This window comes from Daphnia magna, linkage group LG1 (genome assembly GCF_020631705.1).
Source record: "Daphnia magna isolate NIES linkage group LG1, ASM2063170v1.1, whole genome shotgun sequence".
Classification (NCBI taxonomy): Eukaryota; Metazoa; Arthropoda; class Branchiopoda; order Diplostraca; family Daphniidae; genus Daphnia; species Daphnia magna.
Genome location: NC_059182.1, coordinates 7,577,181 through 7,590,107, shown reverse-complemented (window position 1 = coordinate 7,590,107; position 12,927 = coordinate 7,577,181).

Here is a 12,927-nt window from a genome sequence, read left to right as displayed (position 1 = left end):
CAGTATCGCCCATTTTTTTGACGGGTGATTTTTTCGCCAAAGGAGCTGAGAGTATCGTCTGGCTCCACTGCATCACAATCGTCTAAAATGGCAAAGTGTTCAAGCTTCCAGAACAGAGATAAGTCAAAGTCCGTTTGCCGCTTTAATTCTTCTTTTACGATTTTCTGTTTTTCCTTTTTGTTTTTGGAGGTATGGTTGAGCTCCTGGCTGGAAATTTCTTCCATAAGCCTTGGCTGGGCGGGCGAAAATTCTTTGGCCTCCTTGCCGGCTCCCATTACGTCCATATCTTCGGAGGGATTCGTAAAATAAAATTCTGAATCGAGACATCTGGCTGCGTACGATGATACTGTCTGATGATTGGAAAAGCTACTGCATTGTAGCATTTGCTGGATTATCGCCTATTCTTTTTTCGATCTTTTTTCCTTCGAAGGTCCAGCTATCATGCGACCTAGTTTTGTGTTGTATGCTCTAAGGCCGCACGGACTTTGGATAGCCGGTTCGTTAGGAATGATCTCAAACATTTGGTCGACTCCGATTAAAATGTCGACTTCTTTTTCTTGGCTGTCGGTTTCAAACCTGTCGTCAGCCATTTTTTCGTCTTCCAACCACAGGTGTCTTGCGAATGCCGTGTGGGAGTAGGGTCCAGTGTCTCCGATGTAGTCCGTTTCCAGGGCTGTTATTTTGACGAGAGGGGCTCCTTTCCAGGTGCCCCGAACTGTCAATTCCACTGCGTTGATTTGCTCTACTGGATTGGGTTTTCTTTGTTTGAAGACTCTCGTCCCGATATTTTCCACGGCCCCTATCTTCAAATTCAGCGATTTCGAAATAGATCTGGTGACCCAGGATCTATGGCTGCCATCATCAATGAATAATATTGCCCTGGTTTCTTTACCATTGGGGCCTACCACCATCACCGTTGCCATTTTCATGTTGGAGCATACATTATCCAGTAGTGGGAGAAACGACTGATAGATGGCGCAGGCTAACTATCCTTAATAGTCGGCCTCTATTCTCTACTCTTAAAGTTACTGTTTTAGCCTCATCTCTTTCTCCCCCTTTTCTGCTCTCAGTCTCGCGACGACCACGTTGTGAGAAGGTTCTCTCAGCAACCTGTATCGTCTTTCAATTCTCACTTTTGCTTCATCTTTAACTGGTAATTATTCTGATTTGATCAATGTTAGTCTGGGAGCTCAGCGACAAAAAGATGCCTTTTCATTAGCAAAAGGTTTAGGGGTAAAATAGGGTTAGGGGGGTTGTCAGATGCAAGAAAAGCCACGTCTGTCGACTGGCGGCCGGGGCGTTCAAACGTGACGCGATCACGAAGTCGGCTTGAAGGGTAAAAAATTAAACTAAATTTAGCAAATATGAATTATCTCTAAGAAGTAAGTCACTGTCATGCTGATCAACATTCCCGCATGACAGACGTCAAATTTAGGGACTTAAATATAAACAGATCATCTTAAAAATTAATAAAAGGGTAAATTTTTCAAAGTTGTTTAGAAAATCTAATTTGTACTTTAAAAAATAGAGGGAAATAAACTGTATTTAATTTCCGACAGACAGACGTCATAATCTGAGGCCTTGGGGGCATCAGACGTCGGTGTGTAACGGAATTTCAAGAACTTTCAATCATTATTCCGTACCGGCAACGCTGTATTCAAGGCGCATAATTTGAAATAGCGAGATGGTTTGTGCTTGATATATTACTTTGAAATAAAGTAGACGTAAGCAGAAAATGCTGTTAACTGTTTATTTTAAACTAATGCATTAGTTTAGTTTAACAGATGACTTCCTGATTATTTGGTTTGTGTTATTGGCAGTTCTTGGTTCTTTGGTTCATACATATTAAGAATAATTAACAATTAAGGCAGCAAAGGCAGTACTGAGCACTGATAATTAAGGCAGAACGATAAAATTAATCACCATCCGAATCTGAATCAACGTCGTCGTCACTTGAACTATGGTGCACTTCTTCGTCTTCTTCGATTTGGGAAACCACGATGTCTTCTAAACAAGCCGGAGACATTTCGCCTTCAAACCAATTTAAAGAAAATTTTCCATCGATCAAAATCCAGCCGGAATTCTCAGGACGATAGAGAACTAAAAAATTATGACAATATAAATTAATGGTCCCATAGCAACCTAAGACTTTAACCCCATATTTGGGGTTATAATAGGTAATAGGGTTTTCATTAGAATATTTCGTGTTACCTGGTTCCATTTCCGTCGCTTTGTTCCAAAAACTGCAGATATAATTGCTTCGTTTGATTTGTTGTAAAAGGACTGTATGACAAGGGGGCATGTTACTGCCATCGATCCCTTTAATTCCAGACAGTGGATTTTTCTTTGTTGGCTTGAATTCTTTTAGAAAAGCAAATAGGCGGGCTTCGTTTACTGAAGACGGCGCTACTCTTCGCCCTCTTTTTGGGTACATTTCACCAGTAAACTTTTCTAAAAGAAATGTTACTTCCTCGTTGACGCATTCAGAGCTTCCTAGGGAAGCAAACGCGTTTTGATAATTAACGTTCTTTTCAAGAACACCAAATGGCCCCTTTTTTCCCCTCCTGGAAAATGCTGGATTTTGGTCACATCCAGTGAAGGCGTGGAACCCTGGGATGGCTTTTGATAACTGAGGGCCTAGCTTGTTCCCAATTTTGTTGATGTCAATGTACCTCAATGAGTTATCGCCCATAAAGCCTGCTTCGATATAAAGTTGAACTCCATCCTTTAATTGATGTAAATTGCCAATTGCTATTGCCAATACATCTGAATCACTGGTTCTTATAACCACGTTAGCAGGGCTGTCCAAAATAGCACAATGGGCCATCATTCGGGTATCAGCTTCTTCATGGCTACTTCTAAGTGAAGGCTCTTCCGTATTAATAACTTTTCCAGCGATCACGGAAATAGAATAGCAGAGTGCTTCTTCCGTAACATACAGCTTCTTTTCTCCTAATACTGAAGCCAGGGAGTTGTCTTCCAAAGCGTTGACAAAGTAGGAAACGAACGCTTTTTTGAAGCTTTCTCCTCTCAGTTCCTTTAAAAAATTTGTTGGCTTAGTTTGATGAGAACCAGAGATTTGAAATATTTCGCTGCGCCCTCCACTACTCCTCCGGTCTCTTTCTTGATCTTTAATGGAAGGCGAAATATAGCGGTCAAAAATAACGTCAATTCGTTTTGCGGTAGAACGACATAGTTGGATTAGAAGAAACTGGGCAATTTTACCAAAAGTATTTGGTAATTGGGAACCGTAAAGGTGAAGGAAGAAAAACCCGTCGATGATCAACACATCGATTGCTCGTGGTGCGGCGGTCTTCAAACGCGCGTCTAGAATGTCGTATAGAACGGACTTTACTGTTTTGTTCATTGAACCGTCTGGGTGAGCAAAAACAAGTGGTATTGGACTCAACGGGTATTGCAGTACGATCTTCATGTCGATTTTCTTGTCGATGGCAGCAACCAAAAGAGTGCTCAAATAATTGCGCTCCATTTTCAAAACTTCCATTTGGTTATTTCTGATTCGTTTTGATGTGGCACCGATTGAAGCAAAATTACTTATGACCTGCTTTTTTATTGGTTTTTCGAATGCTGCAGGATCGGAAATGACACTTTGAACAAAATTCTGGTACTCTTGCTTGCCAATCTTCATAATGTTCAACAGAAAAGAACAAACTTCTTTAGGCGCAGCCTTTCCAGTGCCAATATTGATGAGTTCATCTTCGTTTCCATTAAATGGATTCCTGCAGTTGTTTATGTATGAGAGAAGGTCATTCAATTGCTTCCTGTCCTTCCTAATCCGACTTGGATAAGTTTCTCGGGACATATCTTCTTTTTTTCTCAAATTGCAGTGCTGAAATAGGTGAGATAAAAGGGTTGTCTTAATATAATGACCTTTTGCGAACTTCTGCCTTGCACTCAGGTTGTTGGTGACCGCAACAACACCTAGTTAAAATAAACAACTTCAATATGTTATAGAAAACCATATATAATTAAGTTACCAGTAGAAGAATTTGCGGCATCTTTATTTTGTGTCTGTTCTAATGTCAAATCAATAGCTGAGGAAGAGAACGGTTTATTGGTCCGTCGTATCGAAAGAATACCATCATCGAAGTCCTCTGTGATTCCCGGATGTGTCGTTTCCATAACCATTAAGTTATCGTGGTACCTAATAATAATTCAAATGGTTATTTTTATTCAAATGATAATAGAAGCGTTCATGTGTACTTAGTTCCCCATCGAGCGTAATTGTGATGATTAAAGGCAAAGAAAACCTTAATCACTTCTGGTAGCATTTGAGTGTACAGCCTTTGATCTTTCGTTCTAACAGCCCTGGACGATTTGCGATGTACGTCGATCAGGCTTATATAGATCATCCAATATTTCGCTGTAGGACCATGTTCTCCCACAAGAGTCAATCCACAATACCTTTCGTATTTATACAAAAGCTCGTCGATCTCAAAAGGTACAGATGAAAAAAATGATGACTGATTTCCATCTACATAATTAAGGGAGCGAAGAAATCCTGCTATCTCTTCTCTTGTAACTTCACCATTCAAACTTTTGAGGAAGGCTTCGAAATGTAGAGTTTGCAGTGCGATCGCGGTCAACTCATGAATCCTCTTGCACCGGTTGTAGTTTTTGCCTTCTAAGAAACCAGATAGAGATCCCGAAGCAAGAAGACCACTTTCGACGAGTATGTATGGCATCCCAGATTCGCAAATAAACTTTCCCACAGCTTTGTAGTAAGATAATTCAATATGGAACCAACCTATATAAATATGGGAAAAAATAAAATAATAATAGAGTTAGTAATTATGCGTCTCAAAGATTCCTAATGTTTAATATTTACCCAGCTGTACAAAAATGTTGTCGAATTTTGGACTTTCAAGCGCTTGAATGGCGAAGTACTTTTTACATATTGCCAAATCGGAACTGAGTGAAATGTATCTCTGTTCCCATTCTGCAGCTATACGTAATGCCATTTCCATAGTCAGGACAACTACTGCGTCGATAGTGGGTGATGCATCTATTTGAGGTAGATATTGGACGACCTGCATCGGGTGTTTGTTTTCAACAATCTTCGAATTCCATCCGGTCCACATTGGGGTGTCTTCAACTTTCATATAAATATATAGCATCCATGTAAAGTCCAACATCTGTGCTTCTGAATACAGTGGTGCTATCAAGGCTCTTCTTTCGTCCTCCAGGCCAGTCAAAGACTGCGTCGTAAGTTTTAAAATCCTGTGATATGGCACGATGGCAAAATTTTCAACTTCCAATGCCCGTCTCCTTTTTTTGGCTGGCCGGAGTTGAGCAGAAGGACTTCGAGTAGCAACGGTAGATGAAGGCTGAATAGTATCGGGTAGCACATCTTGGTAGACAATTCCTACCGTGTCATGCAGTGTCTCTTTGCCGGAAAGCGTGTCGACAAATAAATCAAAGTTGTCAAAGCCTAAACCAGTGTGAAGGCATGCGAATGGATGTAATCCGTCCGGTAGTAGTCTCGATTTTTCCATGGCAGAAAAAATGAGTTCAGTTTCTATACCTTGCGTTACACTGTAGCTCACGCAATGGCCATATCTATTTAGAACTTCTATTACTTTTCTTCTCCCAGTCAATGCCTTCATCGCCAAAGCAAGAAGCAGGTGCTTCGTGGGCATGATGCTGCCATTTGACACAGCATAAATAGCATCATGTGCTAATGATTCAGTTTTTCTCTTCTTGTTTTCTGAAAGGGGCCCCTTCTTATGTCTATCTCCGCCTGTCGTGAGAAGATGCTCATAAAATGTGTTGAGAAGAGGTGGGACCGTACATTCGTCTTCGATAACATCCTTAGTTGAAATTACTTCTGGCAACTTGGTGACTTTCGAATTTTTAAGAATTTCATTTCTCAAGAGGAACGCGACTTCTTTCACCTAGTTAGATGGAAAACATTATCAAATAACCATTTAAATTCAATAAGAATACAGCTGAATACCTTAACGGTTAAATTGACTTTTAAGTCAAATATTGCGACTATAGCTATTTCCGCAGGCAAGGAAGATTTGTACAAAACTTTTCCAACACCCTTAGTTGGGTGGCGAATAATCTGAAGCCTTTCTCCATAATGGGTTTTCAGTTTTTCAAGGAATTTATCCTTCCTTTCTTTGGCTAATTCGTCAGCATCAAATCCAAATTCAGCAAGCAGCATGGTGTAATGCTCTGCAATCGTATTAAATCGATGAACCTTTAATGACAAAACAAAGTTATTACATATTTTCTTTTACACGTATTGGCAATAAAGAACGAACCTCTTCGTTATTGAAAATGTGGGATTCAATATAAGATGTAGTTGAATCAAATGCATTTTTTCTTATTGCAGCAATTCTCTGTCGGTCAGTAGTAGCATTTTTTGATTGTTCAGATAGGCGGCGACTGATTGCAGTTGCTTGGTACGAATATGCTTTCCTACAAGAGTTGTGATAACGTCCTTCTTTGGCTATTAAATCCACTCCTAATATCTTTCTCATCAGTTTCTCATCGTCTTGCATCTGAGCTTCCTTCAAAAGCACATCTTGAAATGTTATTGTTTCAATTTGATGAAGTGGTTCCCTTTTGCCTGAAATCTTCTTGTTTTACTTGTCACAAAACAAACAGACTGTTGGGAAAACATGAGAACTTTTATCGTTGTCAGTGTTTGTTGACTTTGACCTGAGTGACTGTCTCCCAATATTAAGGTTCACTTCTTCAAGTGGTTCTGTAAAATAAAAAATACATATTTAGGGACCTAAAATCAACCATAAAAATGAGTTAGGATTGTTATACCTGCTGCTGGAAATGGTAAAGCTTCTGCTGATGGAGTATCGTAACCTTCTGTTTGCTGAACGACTGCCTTCTTTGCAGTACTTGGCACAGCTGTATACTTAGCATAACACTTGGAATGGTAACCTAAAATAATATTAGGAGTTGAAGGCAGAACTACGTTTTTATAAATAGAAGTGGCCCAATTAGAACGAGCTTTGTGAACAACTTCAGCTTCTTGACATTTTTTTAAAGTCAGGCCTTGAAACAAAATAACATTTGCTAAAGACGGTTCAGTACCAGTGTGCAATACACAAATTTTATCACTTGTTATAAGGTTATCCATTTCACTTACAATAAAAACAAATTTGATTGAAAACAAGTGAAAAACATTGTGACAATCACATCACGACGTTACAACTTCATCTAATTACGACTACGTATCAAATTTTCGTAAACAAAGGCGTTGCCGACTTTCCGTTAATGATGAAAAGGCCCAATATAATATAAATAGTATAATCTTTCATTCATGAAAAGAAATTTTTAAACTAATTTTCTTATTTTTTCTAGTCATATATCACACCGTACTCCCCAAACCAACTCGCTATTTCAAATTATGCGCCTTGAATACAGCGTTGCCGGTACGAAATAATGATTGAAAGTTCTTGAAATTCCGTTACACACCGACGTCTGATGCCCCCAAGGCCTCAGATTATAACGTCTGTCTGTCGGAAATTAAATACAGTTTATTTCCCTCTATTTTTAAAGTACAAATTAGATTTTCTAAACAACTTTGAAAAATTTACCCTTTTATTAATTTTTAAGATGATCTGTTTATATTTAAGTCCCTAAATTTGACGTCTGTCATGCGGGAATGTTGATCAGCATGACAGTGACTTACTTCTTAGAGATAATTCATATTTGCTAAATAAAGTTTAATTTTTTACCCTTCACGCCGACTTCGTGATCGCGTCACGTTTGAACGCCCCGGCCGCCAGTCGACAGACGTGGCTTTTCTTGCATCTGACAAGAGGTAAGAAGAGGTAGTTTAGGGGTAAAATAGGGTTAGGGGGGCTAACCCTATTTTACCCCTAAACCTTTTGCTAATGAAAAGGCATCTTTTTGTCGCTGAGCTCTCAGACTATGTGTAACTTGGCAAATATATTTATCATTCTGTGTGTGTACGTTATCGTAACACGCCTCACCTAATCTGCCACGTAACATATTGCATAATGTGCCACTTTATCCCCTAATGCTATGCTCATGATTCATGACACCCTGTTGATTCAGAAGCTCCACAAGATGGAATGATTTATCCTGTTTATTAATATACAGAAGCCTCACACAAACTGATTCCATTGTTTTTGTTTCAAAATCTAACAGGTTATGGGCCCAGCCTCACGCCTTACGTTGAACAAAAAAAAATGGCCAATTCCAGTTTCAGAGAAGTAAGCCACATAGCCAAATTTAATGGAAAGAATTTCTCACTTTGGAAATTCGGATGTTGGCTGTTGCTTGAACAACATAATCTTGTAGGGATTGTTAATTGAGAGGAACCTTTTCCTGATGAAGTATTTATCCTTTTCATCACAAATTACCATCAGACGTTAATTTCTTTCTTTCCTCCTTATTGTAACAGAACGTTAGCAATGAAGGAGAGATTACTAACGAATTACAAATAACTGATTGGATCAGACACGACATTCTGGCCCGAAACTACCTCGTTGCAACAATCGAAACGCAACAGCAAAGATCGCTAGTTAACTGCACCAACGCACACGAGATGTGGGTCCGCCTGTCAGCACAACATCTTCAAAATGCCGGCGAGAACCAGCACATCTTGCAGCAGCGCTTCTTTGAGTACCAGATACAACCTGATCATGACGTTATGTCCCACATAACTGAAATCGAAACGATGGCCATTCAACTCCAAGATGTTGGTGCGCCAGTCAGTCCTCTCCAGATCATGACAAAAATCATTTGCACTTTACCTCCGAGTTATCGTAGCTTCACCACAGCCTGGGACAGTGTACCAGCCAAAGAGAAGACATTTGCTTTGCTCACATCTCGGTTACTGAAAGAAGAAACCATGGCAAAACGCTTCAACAGAGGACAGCAAGATTCACTTGACGCCACCTTTTTTGCTTCAAATCATTCTCAAGGTCCCTCGGAATTCCGCTCATCCATACGTGGACGAGGAGGTCGCGGAATCAAACGCGGCGGATCATCAAGACATCATCCTTATCAGAAATGCGGTTATTGCGACAAACCTAACCACAAGCAAGAAGTATGTCGTAAGTGACTTCGAGATGAAGCGGCAGCAAAACGCTTTTCAGACAGCATTGTCGCGTCAACGCCTCAACAACCAGACAAGGAAGAAAAAGGTTACATGTCTACATGCTCGACGACCTACTGTCCAACCCAATGGTTTGCAGATTCCGGAGCTACCCAGCACATGTCCAACCAACGATCATGCTTCAAGAACTTCATTCCAGTTAAACCAGGTTCATGGGCTGTAAGAGGCATTGGCAATATTCGTCTCTCAGTTCATGGTTACGGAAGCGTGGTTTTCACAGCAACAGTTGGCGGCATCCAGCGCAATATAATCATCAAAATGGTTTTATATGTACCTAATCTAGGAACCAACCTCTTATCCATTGCAGCAGTCACGGACGTTGGTATGTCAGTACATTTTGTTGAGTCCTGCGTCAGTATTTTTGACAAAGATGTGGCCGTATTCATTGGAAAACGCGTCGGCCGGACGCTCAACCAACTAGCAATCACGACCAACCATGAAGAAGAAGTTGCCTGCCTATCATCATCGACACCACCATCTATCGTCATCTGGCATCACCGGTTAGCACATGCCAACTACAAAACTATTTCGAAGATGGCCAACCAAAACTTGTCGATGGTCTCTCGCTGCCAACTAAAAGTTCTACTCCAGAAACCCCTTGCGATGGTTGCATGTTTGGCAAAATGCAGCGTATACCTTTCCCGATTGGAAGAACTCGAGCTACAGAGATTGGCCAGCTAATACATTCAGATGTATGTGGCCCCATGCATGTGACATCACCAGGAGGCGCGAAATTTTTTGTTCTATTTACAGATGACTTCAGTGGATGGCGCACAGTATTCTTCCTAAAACAGAAGTCCGAAGTAGCTGACCACTTCACAACCTACGCCAATCGCATCCACACTGACACTGGAAAAGCCGTGAAAATCCTCCGGACTGACAATGGCGGAGAATTCACCGGACATTTCTTCCTAGCTTGGCTATCCGAAAAAGGAATTCGTCTTGAAACATCTGCTCCAAATACACCAGAACAAAATGGCGTATCCGAGAGAGCCAACCGAACAATCGTCGAAGGAGGTCGGTGCATTCTACATGCCAAACACCTACCAATTGAATTGTGGGCTGAAGCCATTGCCTACACTGTCTACACGCGAAATCGTGTAATCAGCAAAACCTCGCCTGTCACGCCTTTTCAAAGATGGTATGGAACTAAACCTAACATCTCAAATTTAAGAATTTTTGGCTCCACGGCTTTTATACACGTACCAAAAGGCGAACGAAGAAAGCTTGAACACAAAAGCATCAAATGTCACTTCGTCGGCTATTGCTTGACCCAAAAAGCCTATAGATTCTGGATACCTACCACCAGAAAAATCCAAATCAGTCGTGGCGTCATTTTTAACGAAGATTTGGCTCCGACAGAAAACCCCGTGTCTCAACGTAATATCTTGGATCTCCTCACAACTCAAACTAATTTTCCAGTTTCAACTTCTACAGTGGACCGAAAATTTCCCAATCCATCTTCTCCTTCTCTAGTGGATGCCCCGGACGCTGATCTGAACATTCGGGATGTTATCTCATCCGATGAATCGGAGCACTCAGACGAGGAAAATCCAGTGCTTGAAGTTCCAGAACCTGAAGCTCCAGACCAATCAGATGCGAATCAACCCGAAAAGGAGCCACGGAATCCCCCTCAGCTAGCTGAACGAACTCGCCACTCTCCATACCCACTTCGAGTGCGAGAACCCAAGCGACAATGGGAGGAATCATCACTGCAGTCAATCCTTCAGCAACATGATGGCGAACCAGATGAGCCAACAAGCTTTTCCAATGCGATGAAATCCAGCAATGCTCACCTGTGGAAGATAGCAGCTGAAGATGAGTATGAATCTCTACTAAAGAACAAAACTTGGACGCTAGTTCAACTTCCCCCCGGCAGGTCATTCATCAAATCCAAATGGATCTTTAAAGTCAAATTAACCGTTCGTGGAGAAGATCCCAGATTCAAGGCCAGACTTGTGGCAAAGGGATTCTTCCAACACTGGGGCATCGACTACCCCCAAACATACGCACCAGTTGCCAAACATGACACACTAAGAATAATTTTATCCTTAGTTGCTTCCCACAATTTAGAGATGAAGCAAGTCGACATCAAAACTGCGTTCCTGTATGGAGACCTGGCAGAGGAAATATACCTACAACAGCCAGAAAGATTTATAGTTCCGGGCCAAGAAAGTCTCGTCTGCCGCCTTCACAAATGTCTTTAAGGCCTGAAGCAGGCTTCCCGCGTATGGAACCGACATTTTGACCATTTTCTTAAAAACTTTGGATTAACCTCAAGTGAAGCAGATCCGTGTCTCTACTTCCGTAGAACACAAGAAGAACTCACCATTGTCACAATCTGGGTAGATGATGGATTGATTTGCAGCAGCAATGGCGACACAGTAACCGAAATCATCAACTACCTCAGCAAACATTTTGACATGCGTTCATCACTGGCAAACATTTTTGTAGGCTTGTCAATCTCCCGTGATTGCGTCAACCGAACACTCTATGTTTCCCAACCGGAATACACTCAAAAAATCCTGAGACGCTTCCACATGGATCAATGCCATCCCAAATCACTGCCTGCTGATCCTGGACTACGTTTATGCAAGAATCAGGACAACGCAACTGAAAGTATACGTGTACCATTCAAAGAAGCAATTGGGAGCCTCATGTACCTGATGTTATCGCCAAGACCAGACATAGCATTCTCCCTGAACCAAGTGTCTCAATTCAGCGAAAAACCCAAAAAGGAACACTGGGCAGCCGTCAAAAGAATTTTTGCCTACCTCCAAGGCACTCCAAATCATGGTCTTCGTTTTGGTACAGGTGATACCCTCATTGGCTATACCGACGCGGATTACGCTGGAAACTTTCAGACTCGTCAATCCACATCCGGTTTTATCTTTCTTCTGAACGGAGGCCCTGTAGCCTGGAGCAGCCGTCGTCAACCATGCGTCGCCCTTTCCACCACAGAAGCGGAATTTATTGCTGCCTGTGAGGCAACGAAAGAAGGTATCTGGATTCGTCGTCTCATTCTCGAACTATTTCCCGATGGAACAAACCAATACCAATCTAGTGCGACCATCAGTCGGCAATCGAGCTAATCAAAAATCCCAGATTTCACCAACGGACCAAACACGTAGACATACGTTTTCATTTCATTCGTGAACATCAAGAAGCAAAAGAAATTGAAGTTACCTACATCTCCACTGACAACCAATTGGCTGATCCTTTCACCAAACCAATACCAAACCCTCGCTTTTCAAATCTTCGCAATCTGATTGGTATTGTAGTCACACCTTCTCAATAATTTTCTCTCTATCCAGGAATCCAAACAGCAAGAACAACCATTGCATTTTTTTTTTCTCTTCTTCTCTTTCTCTTCTTGATTCAATTCATTCTCTCATCTTGTTTGAGAGGGAAAATAATCAGCATTGCAATCTCTATACTTTAATGCAAAACTAATTACAACAATTTTTTCTCTCTATCTTCATCTCTTCCTAATGTATGAGAGGGAGTGTTGGAGCATGCATTGTCTCTCAGTCAGAAGAACGATCGATAGATGGCGCAGGCTCCCTTCCTAATGTATGAGAGGGAGTGTTGGAGCATACATTATCCAGTAGTGGGAGAAACGACTGATAGATGGCGCAGGCTAGCTATCCTTAATAGTCGGCCTCTATTCTCTACTCTTAAAGTTACTGTTTTAGCCTCATCTCTTTCTCCCCCTTTTCTGCTCTCAGTCTCGCGACGACCACGTTGTGAGAAGGTTCTCTCGATAACCTGTATCGTCTTTCAATTCTCAC